The sequence below is a fragment of the Pinus tabuliformis genome, chromosome 5_2 (assembly GCF_031772625.1).
Source record: "Pinus tabuliformis cultivar Carrire ecotype Pingquan chromosome 5_2, CPIR1, whole genome shotgun sequence".
NCBI classification, from domain to species: domain Eukaryota; kingdom Viridiplantae; phylum Streptophyta; class Pinopsida; order Pinales; family Pinaceae; genus Pinus; species Pinus tabuliformis.
This window is the reverse complement of record NC_142306.1, coordinates 441288375-441306970: the sequence shown is the minus strand read 5'-3', so window position 1 is coordinate 441306970 and position 18596 is coordinate 441288375.

Here is an 18596-nt window from a genome sequence, read left to right as displayed (position 1 = left end):
AATGATAGAGAGATTAATAAAATTAAATAACTTATGAGATGTAGATTAATTGGTTTAAGTTTGGGGAAGTCAATAAGGTAGAGATGTTGCAACCTGCTCTTTACATAAAAATTAAAATAATATTAAATAAAAAATTATTGTAATGTAATGCAAACAATTTAAATGAGCAAAAATAAAATAAAAATAAAAATATCAAATTGAAAATAACCCTATAAAAATAAAAGAAAAAATGACCCATGGTTTTTGAGAACACATAGTATTGTTCCATGGTATTCATGTGGAATGCAACTTATTTAAGGAGAAAATTAAACCATAGAATATACGATATTATCCCATGATATTTATGTGGAATATAGAGCAAACTAAACCAACCTATTAACTCGAGATCTACCAGAGAGAGATTAAATATCTTGAGACACATTGGTAGATCCAGAGTTAAGATGGATCTAGGCTAGTTTTACTACTAGAAAAGAAAAGTTAAAAATATGCCTATTAAATTACTTGTTTAGAATTAAGATATTATAAGATTAAAGGAATACGAGAATTAATTATTTAGGACAAAATGGTATTAATATTGAAATATATTTATTTTATTTTAAATTACTATTGAAATAATATCAAACTAGAATATATTAAAATGATAATAATGTCTTTCGGATTAATCACATCATGAGGATTTGGTCGACATTTCTAACCAACTAATGTTGTTCATCCTTAGGACTAAAGTAGAACCAACATAGATCTATCTTAAGAAGGGATCCAACATGAGCCAACATGAGCTAAGAGAAAATTTCTTCACGTGCAAACCTTTTTAGATTGCAAAATACAATGTGTTATTTTTCATTGTTTAAATTGTATTTTTGAATGCTAAATAGAGTATATATACAGGACCAAATAAAAATTTTAACCATAAAAACTTACATTTTTTCTATATATAGATATATATGAAGTTGATATCAACATAAATTAATTAACATAGATCTTCAAAGAGTTTATTTAAATCTCTTGTTGAAATATGTTTTAAAAGTATAAGATTTAAACATCTAATTCATACATTCTTAACTAATTCTTAATTGGCTATTATAATAAATAATTAAAAAAACTTATTTCAAAAAAATTACTATTTTAAATTTCCAAAAATCACCAAATCATAATTATTATTGGCCAAATATGGCTATTTATTTAAGTAAAAAAAAATGGTCCCAAAATTTAGTCAAATATTATTTATTTATTTTTTGACCGTTAATCCGAAATTCAACTATTGTTTCCTATAAAAAGGCTACCCAACACTCGTTCACCCAACATTCTTTTTTGAGGACAGATCCCACATGTCACACAGTATTATTCTGGAAATCACTAACAATCATACATTTTTTTACTTCTAATTACTTTAGAGCATATTGATTTTTTTTAATTATAGTAGACATTATTCTTGGAACATATTTTTTTTGTTTTAAAGGGGCATGGAGGGACAGATAAACTTACAAGTCTCCTCATAATAAGTTGTAGAATGAGCCTCTAGGCTCAATAAGGACATGATTAGGATTAAGAAAAAAAAAAGACCCTTGGGAAATGAGAGAAGATGTGAATGAGATTAATTAAGTATTGTTAGAATAAATAAAATATATTAATTAATTAAAAGATTTAGAAGAGATGAGGGAACAAATAAACTAGCATTTGCATCAGATGTTGCAAAGGAAATTCCGTAAGTTGGTAGAGCATATGGAAGAAGAGCATACAGAAATTGGTAGTGCATATGGAAGAAGAGCATAGATGAAAAAAGATGTGATATGTTATGTGATCTAATTATAGCCCAATTTGAGTGAAAAATGTTAATGTTAAATGTAATACAATCAAACAATCTACTCAAAACATAGACATGTGCAACTTCCTTCCCAAGTGATCAATCAGAGAGCTTATGTTCATTGGAAATTGCATCACAAGTCGGACCTTTTTTCTCATACTAGTCTTTGAGGCGATGCTTATGGGATTCGAGTGCCAATTCAGCATCTCGATGGGTTTCATACAGTTGATTTAGGTATAGCAGGCGCTCTTCTTCGACAGTGGTACCGGTCAAGAGTTCAACGACGATTTGTAAGGAAGCAATCTGACACTCGATTGGTAAAACTACTTCTACGCCATAAGCTAGTTGAAAAGGTGTGAAGCTTGTAGCCGTTTTAACTGAAGTTTGATATGCCCATAGTGCAGGCTATAACATTCGATGCCAGTAGGTTTTAGGATTCCCTACAAACCTATAGATCATGGTTTTTAAGATTCCATTGACAGCCTCTACTTGACCATTAGCTTAGGGGTAGTAGGAGGATGATTGATCCTAGCAAAAACTGAGCAACGATGTTAAGTCAGACATGATGCGATTCTGAAAATGAGACCCATGGTTTGTAATGATCGTGAGGGGAACACTGAAGCGATAGTTGAACTGATTAAATAGGAATAGCATTGCAGTTTCACCATTAGCTTGGAGGGTGGGAAGGGCTTCGACCCATTTTGTGAAATAGTCCACAACTACGATAATATAGTTGTTTCCAGCAGAGGAAGTGGGGTTGCAAGTTATGAAATCTATCCCCCATTTGGAAAAGGGGTTGATGGAGATAATTGGGTGTATTAGAGCCGGAGGAGCATGCATTTTCTTTGTGAACACTTGTCAAGGATGCCACTGCCAGATAGACTTGATATAATCTTTGAACAAGGTTGGCCAGTAGTAGCCTACGCGCAAATTTTTTTGAGCAGTAGATATGCCAGAAAGATGACCGCCGCATGCCCCAACATGGCAGTCCTTTAAAATGTTTCCGCCTCCTCATGAGTGAGGCAATGTCGAAGAACTGTATTAGCACCACGGTGATATAATGTATCTTTAAGCACTAAATAGTGTTGTGCTTCATCGTGGATGTGACGACGCTCACCTAACGATAGTTCACGATTGAAACATTGCGCTTGGAGGCAGGCAAGAATGTCACAATACTAAGGGTCAGTAGTGTTGATAAGATAGACAGCTTCATCCAAAAGAGGATCGTGGGCTATCTTGTTACGATCGACAATGGGAAGATCCAACAAAATTTCAGCGAAGACTGAGGAATTTTTCTCCTTGGCAGCAGTGAACACCAAATCAAATTGTTGGAGGATCACTATCCATTTGGAGTATTTCCCTCCAGTGACTTGACAAGACAAAATGTGCCTCATGGGATTCTCCAAGGCGATGACAGTAGTCTGTCGCAGTAGTGTGTAATATCAGAAGCAGTTGATAGTAAAGACAACTACTAAGGACAACTTTTCCACATGTGAATATCTGAGTTTGGGCCTAGCCAGGCCTTTTGGTAGATAGTATATCACATGCTCACTCCAGTCATCGTGAGTTTGAACCAAGACCATTCCTAGAGAGGATGGCGAGGCTTCCAGGTATAGAAGAAAGTCGTGCCCATAGTTGGGAGTGCTAAGGAGTGGGGCTGATATAAGCGCATTTTTCAAGGCATCAAATGATCATTGAGCTTGATCATTCCACAGATACGGCACCGCCTTCTTAAGTAGGAACATAAAGCCTTTCGTCAACTTAGCATAGTTTACGATGAACCGTCGTAAGAAGTTTTCCGAACGATTGTGGTTTGGGAAATTGAGTAATTGCCTTTACCTTACTCAGATCAACCCTATTCCCGTACTTGGAGATAATGAATCCAGGTAAGCATCCAGACTCAACAAATAAAACACATTTATGTGGATTCAGACGTATGTTATAAAACTGGCACCTAAGAAAGATACCTCTTAAATGATCTAGGTGTTGCGCTCGCTTCTTGGAATGGGCTGGAAGGTCATCCAAGTAAGCTTGAAAGATATGTCTGATATCATGAAATGTGTAGTCCATGGCCCTTTGAAATGTTGCTCCAATATTCTTTAAACGGAATGGGAGTTTTTGATAGGCAAGCGAAAGCAGTTTTCTGCTAGTCTTTTGGTTTTATAGCAATCTGGTTGTAACTTGAGGAACCATCCATGAATGAGAATGATTCACAATTGGCACAACCGTCAATGATTTGTTCGATGAATGGTGTCAGATAATTATCTTTCAGACACACGGTGTTCAAGTCTCGATAGTTGACACATACGCGGATGGTTCTTTGTTTCTTATCGACAGGAACCATATTGGAAACCCATTCTATTAAGGGAACGAGATATACAAAAACAACACACAAAAACATTTCCACCTCAGTCTTGATGGTTGCCATTTTATGGGGGTGTACTGGTCGAAGCCTTTGGTGGACAGTTTTAGCTTTTTTGTATATCTTGATCTCATGCTCAACAATAGACGGATCTATGCTGGGAATTTCCTCGTAAGACTAAGCGAATACATCACAGAATTCCTTAAAAATGTAGGTGAAGCTTGGAATTTCCTCATGTGTGCAATCTGATCCAACCTGGATGTTTTCTACGATGCCTGTCATGACAGAAATGTTGATGAGCAATGTCTTTGAAATATTGCCCATGTTTCCCTCCGAGTCGAAAGTTTGGATAGTTGTATAAGGTGATGAAACTATTTTAGGTGTGTTAAATGACAGGATTTGAAGAGGCATCATGTCTGAATCAGATATCGAAACACGATGGTGAGATTCCTCCCAAGGTCGCTCTTCTAAACACATGATCTCTTTAATAGCTTTGTCCATAAGTAGGACTTGATTAAGGAGATCAAAAGAAGGAGCAGTTATGGGAGGGGCGGTGGTACCATTGGACATGACCAAAGTGACTGGAGATTCGGATGCAAATTGAATGGCCCAGTAGGCCAATTCAACTAGTGACAGTGGCATTTGTTCTTTGTAAGTGTTAATGTCTGAAGGGTCCGGTAGGATCCAAGGATCGGTCGGTTCATGAGTAATGGATGAAACCATATTGACTATCTATGGAACCGTGGGTGGTAGAAGAGGGAAAAAACCCATCAGGGAAGAGCCCTTCAATAGACTGGTACCGATACTGATGTAAGAGTCAGGTTCACCACCCACTAAGGGTACATAGCCATGGGTAACGAGGAATAATCACGGGTGAAAAAGGATAGTTGGTCCACTGTGACTATCTTTCCATCCAATGGAAATAGGATGATGTGAAAGACATTATACATAATGGAAATCATGGTGTAAGTCCAACTGCGACCCAACAATAGATTATAGTCAAGCTTTCTATCTATGACTTCGATGTCCATCATTACCATTTTCCCATTCAAGGTGATGGGGTAGCTAGCTAGGTAACCTTTTGGGATGAAAGTGTGGCCCTCAAAAGCTTTAAGGGAATTCGCTGGTGGGGATAGGGTTGGAGAACCCAAAGCAAGCTAACATGAAGCCGACATGACATAGGTTGAAGCACCTTCGTCAATGACAGTTCTATGTATTCCTTTCCCTTTCAAAAATACTTGCACCTGAAATGCAAGTTGGTGTGAAAGGGGAGGTTTACATTTTTCCATGTCAAAAATTGCAAGCATGGAATCCTCAAGGTTGATACCAGCAATTTCTGAAAGCATGGCTTTCCTTTGTGTTGGATAGGTTTGTAATACTTCGAGCGCTGACATAGCCGATGATGCTTGCGCCAAATCTTCTACAATACTGTAGTTTTGTGTGGCACATGTAGATGTATTATGCATTGTGCAACGAAGTGCCCCTTTTGGGGGACGAATGACAATATCAACAACCAGCCTTTCGATATGAAGATCGTTAGGCGGCAGTGGGCTTTGACTTGAGTATGGTTCCTCTGCATGAGTGATTAGAGCTCCATAAGATTTGTCTTTGGTTTTTGTTTCAAAGGTGTAAATGGTAGATGGTCCTTCACCAGCTGAAGGATTCTGTGAACTGCCATTTCCCCCTTGTGGGGGTTGGGGTTGGTTTGCAATAAGGTGTTGTTGCTGCTGAGCAAGGAAAGGATTATTCAGGATAATAGGGGTCCTGTGAGTGTCCTTTTTAGCAACAAAATCTGTGCATTCCTGAAGACGCAGACAATGATAGGTCATGTGGTCTTCGGCATAGATTTTGCAAGGGAATCTGGTGAGTTTATCCTTTCCATCGTCAGAGGGTGTAGAAACCTTCTGCTTTAGGTTTTACTACTTTGTTTACTTCTCTTCAGAAGGAGAGACCTTTTTCTTATTCTTCTTATTCTTACCACCGTGTTTTTGTGTAGACTGCATAGACTTTATCGCGATGGTAGGTAGAGTAGTTGATTTGGTAGAGGGGTCAATTGACATTTGGGCAATCTTATCATTGAGTTGTTTTACAGCAGCCCCAGAGGTAGCGCCGATAATACCATCGACATGCGCTCTAGATTGTTGAGTAGTGGGAGCATTGGATTTGCGAGGGGCATTAGGAATGACGTCATATAAAGTGCCAAACCATGAATATATCAAATCTAAGTGTTGGTCATGATGAGTGGATTGGTCTTTTGTGACCGCACCACCTAAGGCGACATCTTTAGTGATTTGTGGGAGTAGAGACTTGTAGAACCAATCCGCTAATAGATAGTCTGGGAGGGGAGCTTTGACTAGCCTCCACCTACATCTCCATACATGTATATGATTAGAGATGTGGGTGGTGGTGTCCTAACGTAATGAAGTGAGGAGTTCGGTCCCAGTTTCATAGCAGATGGGTAGCTAGAAGTGCTTTAAGAATTCCATCACTAAAGCGCCAAAGGTATTGATTGATGCGTGTGGTAACTCGATGTACCACTTGGCTACATTTCCAGTAAGGATGCGAGGAAAGAGACGTAGCCGGATACTATCATCCACCATGGAGTTAGAAACACACCATAGATGATAGGTGGTGATGTGTGTACCAGGATCCTCCCCTTGTTTCCCTTTGAACCTCGGGATTTCTATCGGTATTTTAGGTGGTATTGGTAGCCAAAGTAAGTTGAGATAGATGGGGTCATTTGTGAGTTTGTACAAGTTAGGGATATTGAGCATTTCCAAGAAAGGCAAGGTGTTTGGTGCCCCCGAATCGGACCAAGGCGATGACATATGACTTGAGGATCCTTGTGGTCCTCCCATCGTATTGTTTCCAATGTTATACATAGGTTGCATGGTATAGTAAGCGCCTTGGGATATATTATTGTACTATGGGTTTCCATAGGGGTTGTTAGGCTAGGGGATGGAAGTGCCCCTAGGATAAGGAGTTCCCCCTTGATTCATTTGAGATTGGGAGTAGGGTGCCCCTATGGATTGATTGTGACCTTGTTGAGGGTTCCCTCTTGCCACATAACTAACCATAGGTCCTTGACTAACATAACGAGGGTTCATGTCAATAAATGACTGACCATGCAGACCTGAAAAAAGAGGGGGAACTATTACGCTCCCGGTCGGTATATGCATATTGGGAACTATGCTCCCAAATACTTGAATCTTGGGGTTATAACTATACAATGGATGCCAACCATAGAGTTGGTTGAAGGGACCTGTGCTAACCATGCTATATTGAGCATTATAAGGAGCACTATATGTAGCACTTGGCGAAGGTCTAGTGGCTGACACAAAAGGGGTGGAACCCAGAATGTACTAGGTTCCACTCGTGGTGGGTGTCACGATAAGGTTTGAACCTGGGACAGATCGGATAGTTGGGTTTGCCATCATAGGTGCAGTATTGACTCTCGACTCGGGAGGTGGTGGTGGATCAAAAGTGTCCACAAAATCCCATGACTCACTAGTTGTCGATGGGACAGTTGGAAATGTTCCAACGGAAGACAAAGGAGGTACAAATGCAACAGGAACTAAGAGTGGTCCCAACGGATTTGTGATGAGAGGATTGTATGGAGGAAGAAATCCTTTGGTAAAGAAATCCTCCAGTAAGCTTGAATTGTGGGATGTCGAGATTGATTCTATGTTATATATTGGAGACTGATTGCCCAAAAACTGGGAATCTGGTTCACTCGGGCTCGGTGGATCCTCCATAGTGAGTGGGGGAAGTCCTAACAACCGTCTAGATTGATGACGAGGGTTGGATGTAGCCACGATGGTCGATAAATTTTATCAGTAAATTTTACAGTGATGTTTATTAAAGTCTCGGTGATAACACTCTGACACTTAAAAAATAAAAAATACACTAAGGAAATCAATCAACAATCAGAGGGAAATGACCTTGTCTGATAAGCACCGATCATTGGAGATGAAAACCAGTATCACAATGAGTAACAGAGAGAGAACTTCATAAAATGTACAGTTATGATTACTCTTGAGCTTCACTCGAACCTTAGATTAAGGGGCCAAGTACTCTTGTGAAGACGAGCACCCTCCCAAAAACCGAAGACAGAGTAGGTTTGTCTATGTCAGGTACCATAGTAGCCCGCCCCAGTCACCTTGTGTTTGTCCCTAAAAGTATGGCCACAAGGGATACCTCAAATCACAGACACTACCGGGAGGGACATAGTCACAAACAATATGCTGTGCGGGCGGGATACCTAAGTCCCCAACTCAACTTCAATATCCCTGAAGGGATCCTAGATACATAGAATACCAAAAGGAGATGTAAGCAAAGGTGGGCTACCTTCACTTACAGTTCGATGTTGTCTCATACTTAGCTCCGCTTTTACTGGAGTGGTCCCGGATAGTATGAGTGCAGAAGGATTTCTCTCTTTAATGACACTAGTTTCAGTGTATGATCTTGTACAATTAACTCACACTTCCTATCCGACGATCCTAGCCTAAAATAATGTGTGTTTACTCTAAAAAGAGTTTTTGATTGATTTTTTTAGGTATATTTTAAATGTGCTTCATTAGAGTCTTTGGTATGGGTGTTAACATATGAAGTTATATGGGACTCTGACTCAAATCATGCAAAAACAATGCTTGTAAATTTTCACTTTTGATGAATAAGCTGCTTCTACAAAGGGAGAGTCACTCATACATCAATATATATACCATGCATCCTAATCAGTAAAACACTAGTATAACCAATATGCATGAAGCCTTAAGGCTTTCATTAAAGTTGCCAAGAATTCTCTAGCAAAAACGGAACCGAAGGAATGGATTCCAGGTGTCCATCTTTTGTTTGTTCAGGGGAATACTGATAAGATTGCAAGGATTCTCAAGATGCATAGTGTCTCTGTGACCTTTAGGCCCCTGAACACCATTCGTATGTCCCTCAGATCAGTGAAGGATCCCATCGACCCTAAAGATATGAAATGGGTATATATTATCCCTTGTTCCTGTGGGACCGCCTATATTGGTGAGACTGGTCGCTCCATTAATCAAAGGATTAGTGAGCATGCAACTGATCTTAAGCATAGAAGAGCAAAGTCTTCCACTTTAGCTGAGCCTGCTGAAAAAACCAATCATCATGTTTGCATTGAGGAGGCTAGTGTTATTGCTAGAGTTTCACAATTCCATCATCGGAAATTTAGGGAAGCTCTTGAGATTGAAAAGAGGCTGAACAATCTCAATAGAGAGGATGGCTGGAAAGTCAGTAGGTGTTGGGTCCCAACACTCTCTTCCTAGTCACCCCCCTCCTCGTTTTTTGGCTCCTTTATTTTATTTTTATTTTTCTTTTATTTTTTTTTTATTTTTTTTTTCATTTGTTAGACAACATTAGGTTAATTACCTTTTATAACCAGCTACGTTCTTAATTAAAATTATTTTTATTTTTATTTGATTTTATTTATTCATTTATTTCTTTTTTCAATTGTTAAACAATATGAAATTAATTACCTTTTATAACTAGCTATGTTCTTAATTAAATTTATTTATTTGATTTAATTAATTAATTTTTATTTTATTTTATTTTATTTATTTGTTTATTTATTATTATTATTATTTTTGTTTTTATTTATTTATTTAATTTTAACTCATTATTATTTTCTCGTTCTAATATATATTTATTCTAACTAACTATTATCTTAGAATTACTTTATATATATTTATAGATACATATAATTTATATTAAAAGAAGGTCTTTCATATAACTAAATCCCATTTACAATACTAAATAACTTATAATTTTTAAATATTAAATAATACCTTTTTAACTAACTATTAACTTAAACACCAATTAAAATTATTAAATCTATATATCTATATATATCTATCTATCTATCTATATATATCTATATATATATATATATATATATATATATATATATATATATATATAAGGGTATGGTCACCTAATATAACTAACTTCCTTTAAATTATAAAAAAAGATTTTATTGACTCTGGTCCCTTAGTCAAAATTAGTCGTTGGTCAAGTTAGCAGTTGGAGGCTCTGCTCAGACTATTTAACATGCAAAGTTGCATCTGTTTCTTCAACTTGTCTTGACGATGAACCACACTGGTTGGTTCGAAACGCATCGAGAAATGATACATCTTGTGATTTACGCTGAAAAATCTCTCGTAAACCTGATATGGATCACAGAAGCCTCAATTCAATAAATTAATTTTATTATTCTTGTTATTTTAATCAAAACGAAAGCAGTAATATTAAGTTCAAATTCAATTATTCTAAACAATAAAACTGAAAATAATAATAAGAAAATGAAAAAAATAAAAAATAAAATAAATAAATAAATAAACAAAATAAAATAATAAGGTCAAATTTAACTATTCTAAACAATAAAACTAAAAATAGTAATAAGAAAATGAAAAAATAAATAAAGGAAATATAAATCAAAATAATGAATTAACTGAATTTTTTTATTTAAATCCAAAAAGCAAAATAATATGGACAAAAAGAAAAATAAACAAATAAATAGTAAATAAATAAGAAATAAAGTAATACTAGAAATTCTGTTTAAAATACATAAATAATTAAATATTATAAAAACTTACAGATACAAGATAGGGATCCAACTCCTGCTAATACTCCATCCATTGTCTCTATTGAGATTTATAGGTCTCCTTTCAATTTCCAAGGCCTCCTTAAGCTTATGACGATGAAAACGATCAATCCTTGCAATGACCCTCATCTCTTCAATGCATATGTGATGGTTTGTATTTTCTGCATGTTCTATTGAGATTTATAGGTCTCCTTTCAATTTCCAAGGCCTCCCTAAGCTTACGGTGATGAAAATGATCAAGCCTTGCAATGGGCCTCACCTCTTCAATACATATGTGATGGTTTGTCTTTTCTGCATGTTCTGCCAAAGTGGAGGAGTGGGACCTTCCATGTTTGATGTTAGTTGTGTGCTCAAGAATCCTTTAATTAATTGAGCAACCAATTTCACCAATGTATGGAGTCCCATAGGAGGAAGGGATGACATAAATACCTTTCCCATATTTAGGGTTCACAGGGTCCTTCACTAATCTTCGGGAGCTTTGGATAGTGTTTAGCGGTCTAAATGTTGAAGGAACCTTATATTTCTTCAGGATCTTAAAAATCTTGTCTGTGGTTCCTGAGATAAACAGAAGATGCACCCCTAAAAACCGCATGTTCATATTCTAATTATATGGGGAAATTAATATATAAGCAAATTTTATTGAGCAAAATGGTCAATTTTACAATAAGATGTGTCATTGTTTTTTTCCTCATGTTAAATTAGATGCGTGCCACCTACCCTACAATTTTCTAGGGATTTGAGATTATTCCACTTCTAATAAGTTCATATTCTAATTAGATGTAGAAATTAATATATAAGCAAATTTTATTTAGCAAAATCGTCCATTTTACAATAAGATGTGTAATTCGTGTTTTTTTTTTCAAATTAAAGTTGACCAATAATATTTTTATACATGGTTAATTAGGTAAATGTGTGCATTGGTAAGGCATTCTTCTTGTTACAATAGCTTTTTTGTTATATTTATGAAGGCTTCCACTATATCAACCACATTAATATTTTTAATGTGGTTGTACTAGTTTTATTTTAAATTACTACTAAAATAATATTACATTATAGTAGAATAAGAGGAAGTTTAGGATTAAGAATAAAAATTAAGAAAACAAAATATGATGTTTGGGAAAGGAGAGAGGATGTGAATGTGAGCAAAATAAGAATTTGTTATAATAAACATAATATATTAATTAATTAAAAGAGTTAGAAGAAATGAGGGAACAAATAAATTAATAAAATAATTTGTCAATTTTTTTTTTGTTTTTGTAAACTTCACAGGACAACATCCTCATCATGTCAATATATCACCCCGATAGGGGTAGGGAATTGAACATGTGACTTCACATCATGGAGTGCCTTAACAGAGCACTCAATCACAATCTATCCAAGACCCTGTGGAGGTAAAAATTAATTTTATTACTAAAGAGGGGAGAGAGAGAGAGAAATATTGGATTAGAAGAATAAAAATTTGTGGGTCATTTGAAGAAATAATATGATAAAATGATGAAATAATTTTAAAGAGGAAATGGGTTACATATAATTTAATTTATTAAGCTAGAATCTAGAATCAAGAATATTATTAAAATAATACTATTAAATTATGACAGATTACAGAAGCTTATGATTAGGATTAGGAAATGATAAACTATAATAATTGAAATAGAATAACAAAGAATTAAAATTTTTAAATTTTTAAAATTGAAGAAGAATTTAAATATAATTTAAATTACATTAAGATTAAAAGGTGATAAATAAGAAAGAAGAGGATCATGAATAAGTGGGAGGGGAAAGTGAGGGGGATTCTAAAAATGGTTAGGCTTGACATTGGATTTAAGGGGTTTAGGATTAGAGGAAAAGAAATGTATGGCAGGTTTCCAAGAATGGCTCAGCTGAAATCCATCTTCTTGATTAAAGTCAGGGTGCTTTTTGATTTCTAGAGCTTCCCTACTGATGTGATTAGAGTGGAAGGGGGAAGAGGCCTAGATTTTGGTTTTATCAAAACAAATAAAATGTTTGGTATTGTAGGTGTGTTTAGCGGTGGAATATTTAGCGACTTGGTTATGGTATATGTCATGCATAGGTTCCTTAAGGCAAGCTTTGAAGGATATAGTAGTTTGTCCTATGTAAGACATACCACTGGAGAAATCGATCTCATAGACTCTAGGGAAAATCATAGAGTCATTATTTTCTTTGGATGAGAAAAAGAACTGGCTAACGGTTGTCTGGGTTTTGAACAAAGTTTTGATCTTCTTTTTAGAAATAATTTTGGAGGTATGATTGGTAACTCCCTAAATGTAAGGAAGGAAGACTTTGGTTAAGAACAGATTGTTAGAAAAAAATTGAGATGAGGGTGAAGAGGAGAATGGAATTCATTTTTTGGCGAGGATGACGGGTAATCATTAGCTTTAAGGGCCTTAGTGAGATGGAAATTTTCATTGGACAAACATTGAGAGGAAGAAATACAAATGTCATGAGTAATAATCGCTTTAAGAAAAACAAAATTTTGAGCAAGATGATGGTGAGATTTGTCATGGAGGTACCTATCGGTAAGACCTCTTTCATTAGACCAAGTGGGTAAGATATCCATCAAGAACACAAAAAGAAAGTATGTTAAGGAGGGGAAGGGATTGGTTAGCTTCAATCTCCATAGTGAATTGGGTGTGGGGAGAAATGTGATCGACATGGGTAAGGAAGGTTTTAAGTTTTGGCATACCATGGGACCAAATAACAAAGGTATCATCGTTAAAGTGATCCCATAACTTAGGTTTTAAATGGAATATTTCAAGGGATAAGGTTTCAAAGTGTTTCGTAAAAATGTTGGTAAAAATAAGGAAAAGGGAGGAACCCATGTCTATGCCCTCGGTTTACGCGTAGTAAACTCCATTAAAAGTGAAGAAAGTGGTGGTTAGGAAAACCTTGATAAAGTTAAGGGTTTCGAAGTCAACCAACTTGGAAATGGGGTTAATGGCTTCCAAGAGAGGGATTTTGGTAAATAGGGAAATGAAATCAAAGCTAACCATGATTTTTCTTTTATCAAGTTTGAGGTGTTTGATTTTCTCAATGAAGTCAGTGGACTAAAACTAACTATACCATCAAATCCATTGCATGAAAATAAGAACCACATAATGGTTGTATATGAAACAAGTAGCACAACAATTAATATAACATTTTCTTATGCTTTGGCATCCAATCTTTTCTATTTATACCCTTCAATTCCTCTTTATAAGAAGTCTTCAAGTATATTGAACTATTTTGTATTTAGAAATACTATTTTATAGGTACATACTCATACCAATGATTGATTTTCTTCCACATTTATCAATACTTTAGGATTTCTTGTACCTATCATCTCAACATCTCTATAGGGACTCCTTTGGCTAGCTAGAATCCAACCTTACAAATTAAATTGTTCCATCTTAGGGCATCTCCATTGGCATAGTTCCACTCATAAATTGGAACTTTCGAATCTACAGCCTCAAGGGTTCCATCACAGATAAGGAAAGGGAGATATAATTCACTCTAAGGTCACCATATCTCTACATATTTCTTTAATTTAAAATAGTATATATATAGTTACGCACGCACACACATACACATGAGATCTAATCCATATAAGGGGAAACACATTATGAAATTGATTCCAAACCTTATCATCTCAAGCAACCTGGAGATCAACTACTAGAGGAAAATACTCTAGCTATCATGGGGTGTATCATTTTGGATCTAACAAACAATTATCCTTCTACATTTAGTGTGATGGAGTTAAATCCCCTGGCTCCTATCCCGTCAGTTCTACTTATCAATCCACACAACATGAAGGCATAATAAAGCTTGGGACACATTTTATTTTTATCTAAGTGAAGATATGACTAGCCACATCATTCACCTTAGAGGGATTTAACTTCCACTTAAAAAAATATGACACACTTTTAGATATGATTTATGGTAACCTCTTGTAATCACCTTTAGGATTAGTTGAATCATAGAGGGGTTTCATTGAGTATTGTTTGATTGGTATAAATTTGATGAGTGGAGTCCCATCTAGTAAAGACATGGCCTCCAACTAGGAAGGGATGGTATTATGAGGTTTGGGGAATGCCAAAAATCATAAAATTTGTTTCAAGATTGCAGACACCATCTCTTATCTCTCTCTCTTCAAAATATAACCATTGTGGAGTACATATATTAAGTGGAAGAATATGTCTCTAGAAGAAACTACATGGGAATATTAATAGTGGCTTTTGGAGGGCTATGCTAAGTCCCTAATAAAGATTATTTATTATTTTATTTGTTATGTTGATAGGTTGATTAGAACCTTTCACTGTACCATTTCATTATAATTGAACAAAATGTTCTCTCTGGATGTCAAACATCACAACGAGAGAGAGACCAATACAGGTTAAGTTAGTTTTAAGAGGATGTCGGGATTCATGTTGTTAATTTATGAAGTGTTGGCACATGATAAATTTTGGCAAAATTTATGCCCTGGACATGCTTAGTTTGGTACGCAGAGTTTGAAGATCATTTATGAGGGTCCAACAAAATAAGCAAAATTTTATTTTATACCCAATTTTCAATTGCCCTCATCAAAGTTTTATTCAAGTTTAAATTATATTTATTTGGTATATAAAATCATTACATTTCAATATTATTTTGGTTATATATTTTAAATAAAATAATATTTTATAGAATAAAACTTTACCTTACATTATCTTATAATCCACCTTATTTCTTTCCATTTCCACATTGCCATTAAAATTACCATATCCATTAAATTCCCACTTCATAATCATATTACATACGTCAAATCACTAGTCATGTCCAAAACTCAAAGCCTATGGTCCACCCCGCACTTAGCTATTAAATTTCCGAAATGTAAGATCCTTGAGATCTTTGAGTGATTATACCGACGGTTATTGGTATGTTTTGGACCCTAGCCCCTCTGAAATTTAAACAAACGGGTGTCTGATTCACTTTTACTGGGTTTTATAGGTGTCATGTTGCCGGGTGTCTGATTCACTTTTATTGGGTTTTATAGGTGTCATGTTGCCCTTCATTTCGGACTCCCTTTCTAAAAACCACTTCCTACCTACCCCCTCTAAAAACCATTTTTCCTATTAAATTTAAATTATGGCAGAAAGGTATGTAAAGAAAAATTTCATATATTATGGAAATGTTTACGAATGAAGGAGGATGAGAAAAATGTGACAGCTACAAGGGAAATGAATTCACATATGCAAGAGAAAAAATTACAAGAGAAAATAAAAGGAAGATTTTTCCATCATATTTTTATGAAACTAATGTACAGGTGAGAAAAAATGAGTTTCATGTAAATGAGTTTTACTGATAGGAGGAGAAGTAAGACAAGGCTTACAAATATAAAAGAATTTACAGGTAGAAGTAAGACACGGCTTACAAATATAAAAGAATTTACAGGTACATGTGAATTTGAATTACAATTGCAGGTGAAAATCAAAAGGAAGGCCAATAGAAACAACACATGGTTTTGGAAATCCATCCAAAGATTTGCAAGAGTAAAAGGAAATTTAGGTATGAAATGGATTTACAAATAAAGTTAAAAGGATAAACAAAAAATGGTTTTTTTAAACAACACATGGATTTCAAAATCCATGGGTAGAGAAAACAAGCCATCGATTTTGGAAATAACACATGGATTTGAAAACATGATGGATTTACAAATCATTCCAATGAATATATTGAAATTTTAATTGTGAATTCTATTTGGAAATATTATTTAAAATATATATTTCCGCAAATATTTTCTAACAAATTAAAGTATTCAAAACATGATCAGAAGAAAAAATGGCAGAAATAGAACTCAAAGGCATATCATTCAGATTTAAGAGGGAAATTAGTTGATTTTGTGAAGACAATTTCAACCTTTTTCTATATTTCAAGGGCAATGTGAAGATCAGTCTCAGACACTTAGCAACTGAGGATCAGTACATTGAGGATATTTTTGTTGATTTCCAACATTCAGAAAATCAATTCTAGTTTAATGAACAGTTCAATGTTTCCAGCAGATAATTTGGAGATATTATTTTATTTGTAGTTATTATTCAGGATTTTATTCTAGAATTATTGTAACAATTTAGGAGTTTTTATTCCATATATTGTTTCATTTGTAATAAAGAAAGGGTTAGGAATTGTATTGAGAAAGACTACCATTATTATAAAGTTGATCACTGACTTCCAGTGGACACAATTCAGTAATACAAGCAAGTTGTTTCAGGATTCCTATGTCATATCTATTTGGTGAAGTGCTTCTTAATGTAATCAATTTTCTCTTCTTCTTTTTTCTTCATATGTGCTTCTTTTCTCTATCGTTTTAAATAAAATTAGGTTTAGGATTTGTTTCAAATGCACTGTATTCTGGCTTAAAACAATATCAATTTTTTTTTTTGAAGTTTAAATATACAATTCCTAATTGCTCCATATTTAAAGTGAATCCTTATATGTTCTTCCTTCTCCATCTCATAAACTACAAGGATCCAATAGTATGCCTACCTTACCCTATTTCACTTAAGCTTGATATTTCTGCAAATTGATAACCCCAAGTCTCTTTGACTCCATCTCACAATGGATTTCCTTTGATGTTCCAACCAAACCATTTAAAAACTGAACTATGAATTCTCATAACTAGATTAAAATCCTCCCAAGAAAACAAAGCTAAATCTAACAGAGAGATCACTCTCTGAAGCCGGCAGGGCTAGATCCCGACTTCCAAAGCGGTTATGTGGTTACATTTGCAATTTCTTTCACAACTTTAAGAAATTACAGATATTTTTATATGTTATTTTTTTATATATATACGGTATAAGCTTATATTATATAAATTTATATATTTTTGCATCGAGAGGTGCTCTCTAGTCTGGTATAGAAGAGATGTTATAATGTTGTGTTATATAAACATAAAATTACAAATAAAAATAAAAATAAAATAAAACAGATATTAGTTATAATTATTAATTATTTATGCCATCTCAGGTGTTAAAATGAGAAATTAGAAAATACAAATAGGTTAAATTATTTAAAATAGATTAAAATTAAAATATTATAATAAACTAATGCTTATAAGTATTGTTATGAAAGTTTAGGTAAAATTGAGGTCATATAGTCAATTTACGCTTGGGGGTTTTAGGTTATAGGTTTCAACATCCCATGTTTTGTTAGTGGGATTCTTATGTAGAATAATCTTTTTAAAGGCGTGAACACTACTTTGTAATTTGTGTTTGGGCCATGAATGAACATTGAAATAACAGTGTTTCGATGACAAGAAGAAATATATATATATATATATATATATATATAAACAATTATAACATGTAAACATTAAATATATTTAAAAAAAAATCTATTTTTAAATTTTATTGTCAAATTTGTTTTTTTAGTGTGTGTGTTAATTTTTTATCTATACTATATACACTTAAATTATATAATTTTAAGTATTTATAATTAGTTATAATAGATGTATATTAGAGAAATGGGTGAAATCATGGAAAAGAGTGATTGAGTAGGAATGGATCCTGTCATGCATCTTAGGCTTTTATTCATAGGTATCATCTATAGACTTTTGTTTAGTGAGAAATAAGAGAATACGATCATAGGTGGTCGAGATATGTAATGGAATGGAGAAGTCGAGTTAGTTTTTTTTATGGCATGGGTTGGAGGCAGACTATGGAGTCCCAAGGAGCTCTCAAGCCACCACTTCTCTATTGCCTATATATATCTCCTATGTACTTGGATTCCTTGGATGCATGAATAGAGGAGAAAACCATAGACAAAAA